Source organism: Bombus pascuorum, chromosome 6, assembly GCF_905332965.1.
Source record: "Bombus pascuorum chromosome 6, iyBomPasc1.1, whole genome shotgun sequence".
Classification (NCBI taxonomy): domain Eukaryota; kingdom Metazoa; phylum Arthropoda; class Insecta; order Hymenoptera; family Apidae; genus Bombus; species Bombus pascuorum.
Window position 1 is genome coordinate 17601837 of NC_083493.1, and position 17851 is coordinate 17619687.

At 41.1% G+C, this 17851-nt stretch overlaps 1 protein-coding gene across 5 annotated transcripts in view; it reads left to right on the top strand.

The window, feature by feature from the left end:
* LOC132908411 (leucine-rich repeat-containing protein 4C-like) overlaps positions 1 to 17851 on the top strand; it is a 268003-nt gene that overhangs the window by 138743 nt on the left and 111409 nt on the right. Inside the window, exon 1 of one of the 5 annotated variants that reach the window (XM_060962420.1) lies at positions 1061 to 1428. The exons of the other annotated variants lie outside the window; for them this stretch is intronic. The gene's annotated coding sequence lies outside the window, so the exon portion shown is untranslated. Of the gene's footprint in view, positions 1 to 1060; positions 1429 to 17851 lie in introns of those variants that run through there. 5 annotated transcript variants of the gene reach the window in all.

Consider the following 17851-nt stretch of genomic DNA (forward strand, 5'->3'; position numbering starts at 1 on the left):
GACCGTCAACCGCCCTCCATTATCTAGTGGAATCGTTGGGTCGACCGAACACCGACTACGAGGATCCGCTCGAAGGGTGTTGGTGAACACTGGCGAGACGAAAAATTAGTTTTCCGTTAAATTACGACAGTGACGTGATTCATGCATGGGAACGGACGAAGTGGCTGGTCGATGGTGGGGGGTTCGAAATGTAAACGGATCTTATCTCGGTCGATGAAACACGTCGTTCGATATTCCGATACTAGGCAACCATCGCCATCACCGTTGGCTCCAAGGGTATCGAGGCCTGGCATAATGGAATTCCTCGTTATATAAATTTCGGTGCACATTTTTCTGGCACCCATCGATCTCGCCGGTCTTCCATTTTCCTGGCTTTTCTCTTTTAAAGTCGACGTATGTACTAACCTGCTCGTACACTCATCCGCTTTCGCTCTCTCTATACACGTATGTACTTATTCTATATATCTATATATATCTCTGTCTCTTTCGTTCTTTTTCGCTTCACGGCCTCGCGCTTTGTTTCATTCCGTCTCTGCGAATAGCCGCTCGATTCCTCGAACGTTTTTCCAGAGAAACGGGGAGAAAACGGAATTCCATCGATAACTGTGAATCCAGCGTCGTTCTTTAAATGATTTTATCTCGCCGAGCAAAACGCTGGCAGCGGATAAAAAGGGATTCCCGTCGATTAACTTCCGCTACGCTTTTGTCTGTGGATCGCGAGCCAGAGGAATAGTAGCGGATCATCTGGAACGGTACTTTGCTCAGGCTTCGAGTACTCGGATATCCGCGAAGTCGAATATCTGCGATATGCTTGTTTCGATACGATCGAACGGAAAGATTCGCCAAACGGTCAGCATTCGACGTATTTTCGACCGTAGAATTTAACGAACGATCGAGGATAGCGACGAGCGTATCGATATATGGCATTCGTTCGATCGTTTGCGCGGCGTTCGACGCGACCACGACCGAGATGCGTCGATCATGGTCGATCTTTCGCATCGATAGATGGCTCTGCCGTCTAACGATCGCGTTGCATCGTACGCTGCCATGGACCGTTACTCGGAATGCCATTGCACAAGTCTACGCTTGTTTACCTCTAATAAACCGTTCGTTTTAGCGCACTTTAGTCGTGATTTTCTATTTTACGTCGGCGATTGGCGTCCTTCGCTCGTGGTTTCTTGCTCGTGTACGTTACAGAACGAACCTTTTATCTAAGGAGTCGTTAATTCCAGCACAAATTAGGACACAGCCAGACGATGACAGCAGTATTCGGACCCTGTGTTTTACAGCGCGAGCGATGTTTCGAGCGATATTCTCGTACGAGGTTAGGTTCATTTTCAAAGTGAGTGCAGACAATGAATATAGCGAAATTGTGGAATACGTGTATCGCGCGACAGCTGATATTCGTCGATTCCCGGCTGATTAGCGGTGAGTGTGTATTCTGTTTGTTTCACTAAAAACGCAAATACATATTTTACGATTTACATGTTTGCGCAACGAATTAGCGCGTTTTTAACGTACACGAAACTAAGAACTCTAAGAAAATGTTCGACTATGTTGATTCGTTCTCGCGCGTGTACCTCGCCAAATGTCCAATTTTTGTCAGTCTATAAAAATTGCCAGCGTGGATTTCGCGAAATTCAATTTCCATGTCAAGGGTTGCTTGATTTTTCAATTTCTTTTTATTGCTAACCGAATCAAACTTCGTTCGCCGTAAAGTGGCGCGACGAGAAGAGTTCTCGTCGAGACTCTTACCTGCGACGTTCCGTCGTCCCGTGCATCGGTCCTTTTAAAAAGCACGAAACAGGATAGAGAAGTTATGGCGATGGAACAACGGACGGGTATCATCGTCGCGGCAGAATTTCCCGACAGCCGGCTGTTTCGAAATTTATCGGATAAACGCGCAAGAGGGCTCGTAAGATCGAAAAAATACACAGGCGGATAGGAATACATAATCAACGAGAGTAGAATAGGATCTCGCAGTATAGTTATTCCAGTCTTGTCGTTTATCTTGTCGTTCTTTGCCTGTCATTCGGCCGCCTAGATCAGTGTACTCCACAAACGGAGACAGATGTCACTTTGTAACATTACGTTCGCTTATCGGTGAATTTATTGACTTTTTATCGAGAACGCATTGAACTCGTTTCTTTCTGCTTTATAAAGTTTTACAATCATACGGAAATATACCGCGTGTAGCCAGTGTATATTCGAAGAATGATAAATTAGCAGAGGCACGAGAGTTTAAGAAATCGCGAATATTTAAAATGTTTGTGACACGTGTTAAAAATTATTAATAAACATTTCATACCTTCGATATTTGTTCGTAAAAAACTGTTACTTTCTTAGCAAGACACGCCTTTCGTGTCTCTCGGAGACGATTACATGCATTTCGAAACGTTTCGAACGAGTCAGAGTTGTAATCGTAACGAGTAGAATATTTTATTCGAAAGCGAAGGTCGCTCTTCTCTATTCCTAAACTCCTAGGCGAAGATGAGACAAAAACTCGATACCCACTGTGAAGTTACATTGTGAAAGAAAAAAGAAAGATGAATCGATCGATGGGTCTGTTGGTTTGAGACTCGAACGATGCTTTTCACCATTGTCTACTCCACTCTTTAAGAAATCACCAATCAAAATCGTTATTTATAAGTTGGTTTGTCTGGCGACAGATGGCCTTACGCTATTACGAAATTCCAAATTTTTTGCAAAGAAAGCGATATAAATGACCAAGTCGTGATCAAATTTCTTCCTCTTAAACTGGCTTATTTATTCCGAATGATGTGGAATTTATTATAAAGCGAGAAACGACAAATGTAAAAATACTACATGATTTTGCGTATAGGATACGAAAACTGTTTCTTGAAAACAAATTCTAGGAATGTATCTACTTTGCGATGAAGAAAATAAGGGAGCGCGCGCGTTTTTTAATCTAATATCGTCCAGCTTCTAAATGGCGTTTTATAAATCACTGTAAATCGTCGATGTTTGGTACAGGTACCACCTGTTCAAACCATTTTTAGGGCTTATCCGGACCGTAAATACAGCTTACCATAGGAATTTTCCAACTACCTGAGAAGATGCAGGTAGTGTGACGCTACTTTGAATGCATCGTCAGGTAAAGCAAGCGGAACGTTTATCGAACATTGCCGTGCAGAGTTCCCTTGCCTTTCACTTTGTTCGATGTTTCAAGTTCGATATCTCCGGTACGTTCACTCAGAAACTCGGAATTTAACTTTCGGAAATAAAGCGATTTACAAACACGCTCGGAAAAATATGAGTTTCTGAACGGTTCACGCACGGATCGGATCGATTTAACGTCGTGAACGCGAGTCTCTGGCTAACATTCCGAAACGCCTTTACGGAAGTTCATCTCTCTACGAACTTTCAAACTTTATTTCCAGTTGTAAAATCTGATGGTTCAAGTTGATTTTGACCATTCGATACGCGGAGGGACACCGCGCGATACCTCTTCTTGCAATAATTTTAAATATCGATAAAGAGTCGTACCGTGCCGCTACTCTCGCCTCTGATATTAAGGAAAGTTCAAACCGGTCAAACGTACGAAAAACGAAAGAAGAAAACGACACGATATTTTATATGAAAGCGAATGGGTCGGAGCTCGGTCTGGTTTTTCAAGACGCATAACGACCGTCGACCATATTTTTCACTTTCCATACCCTCGATTAATTTTTTTGTTCTCGAATACTCACCTGGCGCAAGAGTATCTAACGTCGAGTCGCTCCCTCCTTTTTCCTTTTTTCTAACCAAGCTTTTTACCTGAAGCGACCAAGCGTTTCCGCGGCGCCAGATTTCCTCGATATCTCGATAAATTTTCCTGGTAAAGGTTTGCTATTTCGTGGTCGGATCCTCGAATGTTTCTACTTTGGGCGAAAAAGCGCGCTTAAGTAGGAGCGAGGGAGAAAAAAAAGGGAAGAGCAGGAGAAGAAAAAAGAGAGGAACAACGATTCTCGTCGATTAATCTTCGTTTCTTTTACTGTTGTACGCGAACTGCACCTTTTGCATCCTTCCGAGCCGTATTATATCCTCGATCGCATCATTTCCCTTTATTCAACCGCTGTTCCATCTTTCTCCTGCCTCCTGTATTATGCATTATGAGTTATTAATTATTTATAAGTGCATCACCTACTTGAAACTTGCTCACCATTCCATGCATCTTGCGACGTAATATGATTTATCTATCTACGTGATCTTTTCCTTCACCTTGTGAACTTTTATCTCGTGACCGCGAGCAATTCGCGGATAATAGTCTTGGTGAGCTATACAGTAATGGAAAGCAGTTCTAAAGTTGCGCCGCACGTGTATTTACATTTATATTATATCGTGGTACGTCTTCAAAGGTATTCGATGATGAAAAATTTACGAAAGCTGATTTTCTGGAATAGTGTATCGTTTTTTCTTTTTTTTTTCTTTCTTCTTTTTATGATAAGTAACTGCGTGTTTCATTGCACGGGTCGAGTATATCCGAATTCCATGTTTTTATCTTTAATACCGTTCCCTAAGTGTTAAGCCGCTTTAAAGACGATATTGTAAATGCATGTGTAATTGAAGTTTTGTTTTTTTATTTTCTTTTTTTTTAATTCTTTTTTTTGTTTCTTTTGTTACACATAGATCGAATATTATGAAATAAGCACCGGTATGATTTCGATGGCTATTAATTACTTAGTTTGTAACAGGTATTTTATAACCTACACTTAGAGAAAATATTACATACGTGCAATTTAATTTCCGGTATTATTACTGAAGCCGATTATTATAAAACGATTTAACCTTCATCGATTAAAACGTTATGTACATTAGCGATTTTATTACTTGCATTTTCTGGCTTTGTAGAAGATTAAATTAAACTACGAATTTTTGATAATACGTAATTTAAATTCTTTATTAATGTATTCTTATAATTATCACATATTTCATAGCTTCGATACAATTTGATTCAAGTACGAAGCACGTTACACCGTAATTCGTAGTATCTAATTTGTTAAACTTTAATGTATAAACTGTAATGTATAATCGTAACAAGCGTTGCAATTTTTTATACAATATTTAAATAGCTCAACACGTTTGCTATCGACTTAGGACTAATTTAGATTCAATTTTAATTCTACGCTGCTTGTCGTCGATTATGCATTTCGGAAGTGACTAATCTATTCTTCGTACTTTTCATCGGAAAGCTTCGTTATCTCTTATTGTATGGCTTTCATCACTTGGTGGAAAATGTCGAAGCTCGATAGAACGGAGTTCCTCCGGGATTAATTTTCGCTGCTCTATCGTCTACTATTCGCGTTAAATTCGCCTCCATTTTCGCGTCCGTTGTCGCACAGCGTTCTCTTGAACGCTCATAATTGCGTTGGATTGCTCTTTTGTACGCCTTAAATTGTTACATTGGCGCTAATGTTTTAAACGTAGGGGTTCACGTTGAATTTATTATTGCAACAGTCGAAAAGATTATGGTTCGTTAAATAACGGTTAGACATTAACCTTTATTCGTGATGTTACGTTTCTTAAATTTAAAAAGTACCAAGAGTCGCGATGTTTTGAACAAAATGCTTAGGTGTTTTATTGCCGTTTTTAAAGAAATTTTCAAATTACTTTCCACCGATTAGTTGGAAACGTAGCTATGTAGTACTCGAGCGATCGGCCGAAATAGACTATCCAGATGGAATCTTGGATCGACCAAGTATCTTCTCGTTTCTGCTCGATTCGATTCTGTGCATTCGTAGCGCAAAATCGTCAGAAACGGATCAGACAGCGAACCGGGTATAATAAAGGACAAATGCGATTGTACTGAAATTATAATACGAATAGCACGGGAATTGTTCGTTTAATGTTCGAATTAAATCCCCCATCGTCGAGCCGATCGCTAATTGAATAACCAGATGGAACGATTCGATGAACGATTGGATGAAAAATTTATCATGAATCGTAAAATTGGGCCGGGCGTGGAATAATCGTTGTTACAAGTTAAACGTGACCTGTCGTCCCTTTCCGTCTCCCAACGTTTCGACCGCGTTCCCAGCCTCTATCTGAATTACAAAAGTCGCGGGATTAGGCGATCCGCTTAATTTCAGAATGTAATATATTATTCATACCCTGATCTGCATATCCCTTGGCGCGGTTATCCCCAGATAGAAAATACGGTACAAGATGCAAATGTAATTTATGCTTGCTAGCACCGCGACCGTAGCTTAGCACTTGGTCATCGGGCAGTTACGTAGCCGCGTGTGTGCACACGTATTACACCTGTCTCGTTAGTCCGGCCATCGATACCATTCTTCGATGATTTTTATCCCTCGGCGGACTTAAACGCGAAAATAAAAAACTGATTCTCGTCCATTATTTCCGGTTCTCTCTTGTGCACCGTCGTTCGTGTAAAACGTCTATTTTCGAGTCCACAGAACTGTACTCGGGATTCATTATTGCCTTTCTCTCTATTCCCTCGTCCGACGCGTGTCTCTTGATTACTTTAACATTCGGCCGTGTCGTTGCCTGTTTATAAATGCGCGTCTGCCACGAGCTCGTAATTTTCTACTATACTCCTACTATTTGTCGGATCCAACCGATTCCAACTCTTTGATTTAACTTTCCGATGTATCCTATCGTATAACGATATATGGTGCCATGTAACGAAAATTATAGAACAATAAAATTATGAAAAAAAACATAATTACGATAATTACTGCGTGGAACGTTCGAAATGCATTCTCCTGTTGCGTTTAGGGCTCGAAAAGTTGAATTGTTCGTGAAATTAATTAATCATCGTAACAAGTTGCCACTTGTATATTATTTATTACCGGCACAAAGAGAATTTGTCTTTATGCGCTGCGATAATATCTTCCGATATGTGATATCGTACTACTATAAGGAAACACATTGAGAAATGTGCTGCTCGTATCGATTGGCAATCGATATATTCGCGTTAACAGTTTTGTAATTCTCTTCTTGCCATGATATGTATTCAACAAGCACTCACAGTATCGTTACACCAACGGCTGAGATTTCCACGCGAATTCCACGGATCTTTTACGGGCAGATACGTGCGCTAATATCAATGAATAATTTAATTTATCGTCCATGCGAATTCTTTCTTTCTTATTCAGGAATATCCTTCGAACGAACTTTCCGGGAACGAAATCTCGCAGTTTGGATTATCGTTGATTAAGTTACATTCGTCCGTTTCGTTTTTCGATTAGAGTGCGCCGTAGATACGTACATTATTAATTTTGACACGCATTTCCGTCTCTCACAACGAATCTAATGCATGCAGATATAAAAATGTGGATTCTGAATACTTCGTTATAAAAATACGTATTAATGGCGATGGAAGTTGCCCCGCACTCTGGCAAATCGACTCACCATGGTAAAATTTCACTCCTCGTATTTTTCACTCTCTTGTTTTCTCGTTCGTCCGATCGAACGTGTTTTTCTCTACGTTCGAACGGTTTCGAATTCGACTATCGTCGAAGGGCGGAAAGTTCCGCGTTAATTGATTCGTAATTAAGCCGAGCTGCGTTTCGAATATCGCGCGTACCGTGTAATCTCCCTGACGGGTGAGAGTTTCGAGAGACGCGTCATTTCCTCGGGTTGGAAAATCGAACGTCGCCTCACCTCCATGGTAAGCGATTTCACGTTCCCGTTCCCCTTTCGGAACAAAATCGCAGATTTCTCGTGCGATTTTCCTACCATATGGATACATTTTCTAGTCATCGTGGTCGTCCTTCGAACGATCTCTATCTACCCGGACAAAATGCCGTGAGTTGTCGCGGCCGGGGTGGCGGAGGAAAAGAGAAAAAGAAAGAGAGAGAGAGAAAGAGAGAAAGGTTGCCGCCGATTAATTTCCGTTTCTCTTTCGCTCGTCGTTCGTGCGAATCGTGCTCGACTGTTTTCGGGCCCGCTCAGGCGTATTATATCCTAGGCACACTATTGCGTTTTGTCTCGACCTACCGCTCTGATATTAAATCATTCGAGGCTCTTTATTAACGGGCACCCTGCTGATCGGATATTTAAAGCTGTTTCCGCCTGGCAGTAGACGATGTCGTAATTTTCGTGATTCAGCTCGGACACAGTTTATAAATTACATTTTTCTCGAGATTAATTATTTGTATCTCGGAGAGGGAGGTGGTTCCCTTGAATTGTCGATTTCAAGGAGTTTCAAACGCCACACTTTTATGGATTATTTTAGCACTCGTGTCGTTTCATTCGTCCTGTTAACCGTATTTAGTATTCTTAAACTCACGCTGCCCACCACACGCTTTTGGATATTTTGCAATACGCCGAATTCGAGATCATTTCCTTCCTTTAAGTTTTATTCGCACCAATTTCACTTCGATGCTTCTATAAGAATCGATCAACAAATATATCTTTGCACCTCTAATCGAAAAAATATTATGCAGTTTACTTTCCTTCTAACTTTGTAGCTAAAATCAATAGCTCTTTATAAATATCGGCGCATGCGGTTCTTAATGTAGCTTCATATGTTTTCGGGCGACGTAAAGTACGCAAAGAGTTTCGCTTTTATGATACCTGGCAGAGAAAGGTTTAGTATTCGATCTGGTGAACGCGTAAACCATCAAATGTCTGCACTTCGTTCGATCCAGCATCCAGGAAACTGTCTGTTTAACTCTTCCTAAGTTATTAACCGAGTTGGCCTCTGTTTGATGTACGACGACCCTGAAACGTTTTTGAGCAGGTGGATGTTAGGTTCGTATAAATAGTACGTTTCTCGATGTTCGAGAAATTCGCAGTTCAAAAATATGAAACTGGAGCGATGGAAGAGGAAAAGTGGTCGAATGTCGTGTTTTTAATCCTATCTGCTTGTTTCTTCGAAATAGAGAAATTAATTGTACCTACATTTGCCTCTTGCGTTTGATTTCTGTGCGCAGTCGGACGATAAGAAGTTTGAAGGACTATAGTCTTTTTTATTAAAATATCGTTGTTTCCCTTATCGATATTATCAATGGCATTTCCCTGTATCTTTCTCTGTATCTTGGCAGTAAGAGATGATCAGCGTTGAATTCTACAAACGAACATTAAACTATCCTAACATTTACACAAGCTTCTTCAAATGCTAAATTCATACTCTCTGTAGCTATTACGATGCCTTTTCAACGTTTAAACTCATAAAAAGGTTACGTGAATATTCCTGCGCGATAATTCATGAAAATAATGGAATTCAAATTCAGGAAATAATGTACTGTCAAATAATGGAATTTCCACGATGTTGTTACAATATTCAAGACGTACATTATGGGGAAACGTATTCCTCTCTAACGTTATTTCTAACGATATAAATTTCGAAAAAATATTTCATACGTACTACTTTCTGACACAACTTAATAGATATTCGTTTAATATGTAAATGAATATTATAAAAGCCGATAGAAAAAAAGAAAGGAAAAAGAAAAAAAGAGAACTACCGGTTCCATACGAATTCCTCCCATGTAGGAATTAGCTAAAAGGTAGCCACATCGTTAATAAAATACGACGAGCAGATAGCACAGTCTAAAACGTACGTTGCATGCTTACCCACTAAAAAAGTCCATAACGTTTTATTGCTTGAAATCGCTTTCGTCGAATACCGCATGCATTATGTACGTTACTCAAAGCCGCAGCAGGTCAATACATCTTCGAAGTCGGCCACATTCCCTCAGTTTCTGGCGATTCGAATATTGAAATGGCGCATCCGGCCCGTCCCCCCCCTTTTTTTCTCTGTTTCTTCTATCAAAGCCCTCAAACTATCTTGGAGAATAAAATAGCGAGGGTCGCCAGGGAAAAAGAAGAGATTTCCGCCGATTAATTTCCGTTCCCCGTTCCTCCGTCGTTCGTGCGAATCGCGCGAATCGTTTTCAAGTCCGTCGAGGCATATTATATCCTCGAATCATCGTCCTGCTCCGCCTATCGGTCTCTTGCTCTCTTCTCTCTCGTTCTCCTTCTCCTTCTCTCTTTCTCTTTCCGCAGCCCAATCTACCCTTTCGTACACTCCCTCGTCCGGCGATCCCCGAATTCGTTATAACCGAGAGCCGGGAACCACGCAACCGTAACTTTGCAGGATACGATATACGGCCGAGGAGCAAAGAGATGAGACGGAAAGGAACGCTTTACCCCGTTCGACGGACGGAGAAAGATGGCTCGAATCAAATTTACAGACTTCCTGCACCTCCAGACAGAAAGCCCCGAGCGACGCCTAGGAGAAGAGAGACTGGGTTGGTGGTTTCCTCTTACGGTTGCGACCGATACAATACCGCTCGCTCTCTTGTCACCGATCGTTTCGAAATGTTTTCCGCTGTTTGCTCGACGACAGGCTACAGAAGTAGATTTCGCGTTATTTATTTAGCTGGAAACACGGACTGGCGCGTCGTGTACGCATCCCGGCAATACCGATTAACCGAAAGCTTCCCTTCCTTGTTCGCTAGCTCGTTCACGCGCGCACGCGAACGAGCAGCGCAGGGTAATTGGTTTCGGCCAATCAGCGTGCATTCGTCGGAACGTGCCGCTTATAACGCTTCTGTGTTTGTTGTAATTAGGATGTCAACGAATAATGCGTGTCCGGTAATTATCGATGATATCTGACTTTACCGACCGGGACATTCGGATTAATTTCGATACTGAATTCGACGGGACCATGCGGTAATTAGTTTATTATGTTTGCTGTCGCGCTTGCTTCCCTTTGGGCCCTCCCGTATCTCTAGCTGTGTAAGATATTTAGCGTTCATCGAGGTTCACCGGTTAACGAATATTTGATGTCGTTTGAAAGTTCGGCACGGCAATGAAACCTCTAATAGGGTAAATATCGTTGGAAAACGGCTGTAATCAGTCACTATTCGATTATTCTTTCGACGATATAACGAAAGGGCAACTGGCTGAGAAATTGCACACCGTTCTCGTGTTTATCGCGATCTGTTCCGATGCCACAAATTTTAAAGATTTCCCTCTAGATACGTATATAATAGAAAATGATATTTCAGTGTGATTAAGAAGAAGCGGAGAGGCGGATAATTGTTGTAGCATCTACAATAGCATTAGTAGTTGCCTTATCTATTCAAAGTTCCATCGTGCTAATTACCACATCGGATAAAGTTGCAAATTTCCTAAATCAGTTATGAGCTTATTATCGGACGTTTGTTATTTGTTTTATTCGTAACATTGGAACTTTGAGAAAGTAACCTTGTTTTCTTGCGTATTAAAAGTTTCTTTAACATTTTTTTAATGAGATATGTAAAAGACAGCGGATTATAATAAAGCGTAAAATAGAAAAGAAGAACATTTTTTCTCTGTCACATTTACGCGTTGTTTGAGAAGTTGCAGTAAGAATAAACACATTTTCTCGTAAAACTTAGCTTTCTAAGTTTGTCATAGTAAAAGTAGATTATATGAAGTGGTAGTTCTAACTTACGCTACCAGTTCCGTAATGAGAGCAGAAAAAGTAAACGTAGAAGATAAATATTCTTTTTGCAAGATTGCTTGTTTAGTTAATGTAATTGCGTGTATCTACTTGTATCTACGTTGCCCGTTCCGTTAACTGCAAAATTACGAGTTCCGCTAGATCCTCTGAATTTCCGAACATTTTGTCCTAGTGTAAGTTGCATCTCGTATATCTAATTAAATTTCTAGCAATTATCAAGCGGTATCGGTCGTAAAATTTCATTTTCCGTTGCAAATGGGTGTTAAATTTTTGCACCTGGTCGAACCGAGAACTCGCAAGGAATCTTATGGAAAAAGCTTCCAGCGGAAATTAATTCCAGGACTTAATAAAAGCGGTAATGAGCCACGAAGATTAGGGATGCAAAGCGATCGTCGCACGGCCTTATCGACGCGCGATTTTCATTATTTATAACGTTTGCTTCGCCGTTCTATCCAAGCGGGACGGAAAAAGTAGAAACGAATCGTACGGTCGTTTCAGTGAAATTCTTTCATTCGCATACCCTGTGTTTCGAAACGTACGATTAACGCGTATACCGATCACCGGTAAATCCGGTCTACGCTGCGTTTCACGTTCGTCAGTCGCGGCTTACGTGCCGATCGATATTCTCGGTTTTCAAAACTCATTATCCGTAAAATTAGACTTCGAATCTAATTTCAGGCAAAGGATTTTATTACTTTTACTTTTCTAGAAAAGCAGCAATTCCCCGATGTTACTCTAATACCACCTGCAGCTATCGACATAGTTGCTGTCGGTGGACAAAAATTTGCGAGTAAATTGGCCGATTCTCCGCAGTTTCGTTCGTCGCTCGTTCGCTACGCGGATGTAAAGAATCAAACGTCGCAAGTATCAAGTCGGGCAATGCTCGGAGGCCGGTTCCCGCAGCGTTTCAAACGTTGGAAGTAGAGATTGTTTCGCACGGGTTACGAAGGCTCGGGGATTGCTTTACAGGTCTTTTGAGGTTGAAATTGCAGACGGAGAGATGAACGTCGGTGTCGGTGTTTGAGGTACGAGGAACGTGACTCTTTTAGTAGATATACACGTCTGGTTACGCGCGGTTTATCGAGTTTCGTTTTTCTTACCGCGTTTCTTTCGTCCTCCGAAAATTTTACTTTCCTCGGACGCTCGGCACCAAGGTGTCCGAGTTTATTTCGTCTTGTTATCCTATCGCTCGTCAATGTGTGCCGATTCAAGTCGCGTCCAGAGGATATCATAGAAAATAGCTTTATTTCGTTGTATTTATGGTTAATAAATTATCATCGTTAAACGAAGCAGGGAAACGATCGTGCCGCGGCACTCGAAATCTGGATTTACTACGACCAAGACGATTAACAGCCACTGGCAATTAAGCAAATTATCGCGACGCGGCGCGACGCTACGCGACATCGCGAAAAACAGTCGATAGACGTCAAGTCGGATAAACGAAGGCTCTGCCACGGATACGGATTTCAATAGCTTCTTGCGATCGTTATGTTACGCGTTGATCGTTCTGAAATAGAAATGGCGCGTCGAGCGACAATTACGGTTTCTCTGAGAGCGATAATAACACGGTTCATTAACACGAAAGATAGGTGCGCGTGCTGTAAAAAAGTAAAAAAAAACATCGATGAATTTACTAGCCTAGTTTAATGATTTAGGTGAATGTATTGGAGCAGGCGTAAACTGAATTTTTCAAATAACGAGTTGAAAAAGTTGAACGACTGCTTGCATTTGAACGAGGTTGAGTCGTGAATAGTTTCACAGATGGAAGCAGTAAGTTTAATTAGAGTCCGAAGGCGGAGATTAACGAATAGATAGAAAGTTAAGTAGTATGAAATAGGTTTGAAGAAAAATAAGAAGCTTACTCGCGAAGTCATAAAAACTTTTTCATTTTTGCAGAATAGAAAGATCGAGCTGCGCGCGGACAGGCATTTATTCGCGAGACGTTAAATAAAATAGTAAAAGATACGATCTCGCAAAACTCTTACTCTCCACTCTCTCAAACTAACGCTGTATTCTTAACTCGGATTCCACCTCTAATTTTTCGGTAACTTTTCTAACTAACTCTCTCTGCGCGACTATCTTACTCCACTCTACATGCGCCAGGTACTCGATTATCCGGAAAGTTCGCGCCACTTTCTTATAAGCGATGTTCCAATAATTTGCTACAAGCGAATCTCTATAAACGCGCACCAACGATATATGGCTTCGTACTTACTTAAAAGCTTACAGTAACTGGAAGAACTGAAAGATACGTACTTGTCGCTCGCACATCCGTCGTTCTCTTCCGAGCATCTGCACTTCTCAAAATTTTATCATTTTCACGATATCGTCGTAAACGGTATATAACAGATATAAACAGGCATTACCATCCAAGTTACGACGACAAACATATTGTTTTTAGACTCGTCGGAAAAGTGGCGGCAGAAATTATATAAAAATTGTACGTTGTAACTTTAGCCCGGAACGAACCGATCCGTAGGAAGTTGGAAACACCTTGGTACCATGCGATCGCAACGCAACCCATTTTACGATTATCGTTCGGCCTTAAAAATATCCGACGATAAGGATAGAGAAAAAAGTCGAGTCACGAACTGTTGGCCGGCAACGCGTCTGTTTCCCGGCTAATAAGAGTGTATCGCGGAGGGAAGAAATTGGAAGGCAGCGAGGTACAGTAGCGGACAAAAGTTTAAGACGATGATTTGTAAACCGGATTACAAACATCTTATACGCATATTGTTCTTCTATTCGGTTTGTCTCTTTGGAATAACGTAGCTGTATGTTTGACCTTCGTAACCTCAGACAGTCAGTTGTTAAATACAAACAATGTAGGAGTTACAACAGTTAGTTACCGCCTAGCACTTGGAAACAGTGGACATTAGTTTAAGACGATCTGTGTAAAACGTGAGTACGAGTACAGTTTTTGAACATTTTGATTCTGGAATGTCAAAATCATTGTTTAGTGTACCTTTTATTGCTTAAAATTCATTTAGGTAGGAACAGACTATGGGTAAATCAAAGAATTTACTTGAAAACGAAAGGGAACAAATCGTAAGGCTGCGAAAGCAAAGTAAAACCTTCACCGAAATAGCAAATATAGTGAACAGGTCAGAAACAGCTTGTAAACAAGCTTGGTATAAATGTTTAAAGACAGGCATGTATTGCGATCAACCGAAAAACGGAAGACCACGGAAAACAACACCGAAAATGGATCGCCGGATTCATCGATTGAGCGAAAAGGATCGTTTTCGTAGTGCAAATAATATTGCTGCGGAGATAAACTATGAAAACGATACACAAATTAGTGCTAGAACTGTTAGGAGAAGATTAGAAGACTTTAACTTAAGAGGACGAAAACCCCAAAAGAAACCACTGCTGAGTTCTAGGAATCGAAAAAGACGACTTGCATTTGCTAAAGCTCATAAGCATTGGACAAGTGAAGATTGGCAAAAGGTATTGTTTTCTGACGAATCGAAATTCAATCGCGTCTGTTCTGACGGGATACGGTACGTTAGACGTCGAATTGGCGAAAGTTTGAAAACACAGTGCGTTTTAAAAACTCTTAAACATGGTGGTGGCAACGTTATGGTGTGGGCGTGTTTTTCTCGAAGCGGCCCTGGTCCGATATGTCGTATCAATGGAATTATGGACCGTTTTCAATACAAGGACATACTCAAGAACACAATGTTACCTTTTGCACGCAACAATATGAGTGATGATTTTATTTTTCAAAATGATAATGATCCGAAGCACACGGCTCGGGTTGTGAAACAGTTTTTTCAAGAAGAAAATATCACCGTGCTGCCGTGGCCGTCGCAATCACCAGACATTAACCCAATCGAGAATTTGTGAAGCATCATAAAAAAGACAGTACAAGGTTATAAACCGAAAAATTTAAATGAACTTTACTCTACGATTGAAACAGCCTGGAATAATATTACGGTAGATTAATATAAAAAATTAATAGATTCTATGCCAAGAAGATGTACCGAAGGGATAAGAAATAACGGATATTGAACAAAATATTGAATTTAAACAAAAATTGTGTATATTTTTTAACCAAAAATTAATATTTTTTGTATAGTCTTAAACTTTTGACCGACGAAATATTATACAGATTTCGTTCCTTTTTTATAACTTAGCTATTGAGCAAAATATCAAAATGAAATTTTTTTTCTAAGTGTACAAACAAATGTACAATTAGTTAATACCAAAAGTAGAACACCGTATTTATATTTTTTATGGAAAGTAAATCAATTATTTATTTCTTCCATTTCGTCTTAAACTTTTGTCCGCTACTGTAAATGGAAAGTCGTCGCGATATGGATGCGAATACGAGTGCTTTCGGAGAATCAAGATGAGGGTGCGGCACGAAAGACGTCGTTGTCACGTAGTCTGCTGATGGCCCCGAGAATTCACGGACCTCGACGGGGGCTTTAAAAGGAAGAAATATTAATCCAAGTTAAGCTTACATAACGATGAAACACGGCTGTTTCCACCGCCGAAGTGAAGTTCTCATGGAGCCTGCAAGGAGAGACCGCTCCCTAACTAGACAAAGGCAAACGGCGCGCGGCGAGGCCACTCTCGTTTCATCGTGTATACGTATTCGCGACTGTGCCGCGCGTGTGTCTCTCTGTACGGTCGTGTATGTATGTGGGATAAAGGGAGAAATTTATTATGCCGCCAGTAAAAAAATATCAGTCTCTGCTATACGTATGCGAGTTAATTAACCTCAGGTATACGATACGTGGATATCAACGAGTCGTCGATGATATCTTTTTCAACTACGAGAGGCACGGATGCTTGTCGAATGTGTGGAAAAATATCGAGTACCGGCGTAAAAATGATGGAAAAATTCAGCTCGTCGATATCGTTCTTCGGTGGATCTTAATTTGTTTGTACTTTAGATGATCTTGGATTTATAGACTACTAATGATTTAAACGAGTTTTTTTTTTATTATTATTAATAACCTACAATTTAACAAGTAGAAATATTTTACGTTAAAGAGAAAGTGAAATTTACCACTTGATAGATCGTTTATCGCTTAATAATACACGTATGAAAGTTATGGGATGTGTAAATAAGTTAAAATGTTGCACGCGATTTATTTACATACGCATTATCGTGTCATCGGGCTATGCTCGTAACCAAAGCAAGCTTTTAAAGTTCGAAAATTGCGTCGTTCCGGTGGCACGTGTGCGCATTGAATGTAGTTAATTACCCGATGAGGCGAAATAAAGCAAAATAGAATAAGAGAATTTTATAGCGATATGGATGTCGTAACGATTTTAACGCGGATGAGCGAACGGAAACTTTGACGCGATACGAATGCCGCATTGTTTATTTCGCTCTAATTAAAATGAAGGAACGAGAGATAATCTCGAAGGACTGCGATAAGATGACAATTTTGAATCTCGAGTACAACGAGATCCTTTAACCTAGAAAGTAAAATATGGCGTAAATTCGTATGGAATGAAAATTTGGATTTTCCTATATCTACGATCGAAACGAAAACAAAGGAAGACAGGCGAATTCAAAATTCTACGTGAACGCGTCTAGCGACTGGAGGTTGACGCGACTTGGCTCGAACCGAGAGATACCGGCAAGATAACGCAAGATTTGCGCGGCGCTACGTCACACAGGTCGATTTGCATAAATAAGGCGTACACCGGTGTTCCATCAGGTATTATGCTCTCAAAATGCATCGAATACGGAGAGTAGCCATGCATCGGGGATGAACGCGTCAGGTGCCCCTCTGCATAGAGTTGCGCGTATGCGTGGCGGTAATCCCGGTTCGGTGAAGGGACGAAAGAGAGAAAGAGAGCGGTTGGAAACGTGGAATACCTGACCATGATAAATGCCCGACGCACATCACTCTCGCGACGCGCGTCGCTCGAAACGGCTGCAATGCAGCCTCCTACCTATTATGCTAAAATGCAATCTCCTGATAACCGCAGCGGCGTCATTGTGGAGCTTAATCTCACCTATCTGTACAGTCATGGGGGAGTGGGAAACAAAATGGGAATGAGAGACCGACCGGGCTCTCGGTGATTCGGGATAAAGAGCGGGATCGGTGATAGTGGCTGGATGAGAGGTCGTTCCGGAGAGAAACCGAGCATTTGAGAAGGAGAAAACGAGAGAGGGAAGAAGGACGGTGGTGCGGATGCTGGGGTTAAAGCAAGAGAAACGGAATAACCTGCGAGTGATAGAGGCGGACAATAGCGGTAGACTCGAGAGATACGAAAAGAAATAAATTCCACGATCGATAAGCGTTCGGCCGAACGTCAAAGCGCGGCTGTGTAGGTGAACGCCAGTGTGCTACGGATCTTTGATAAAAAGAAGAAAAAAAAAGAAGGAGAAGGGGGCGGGTAGGGGAAACGGCAATCGACGTGTCGTTTCGGATGGGACGGAGCGTAGAACCGGCACTGAATCTT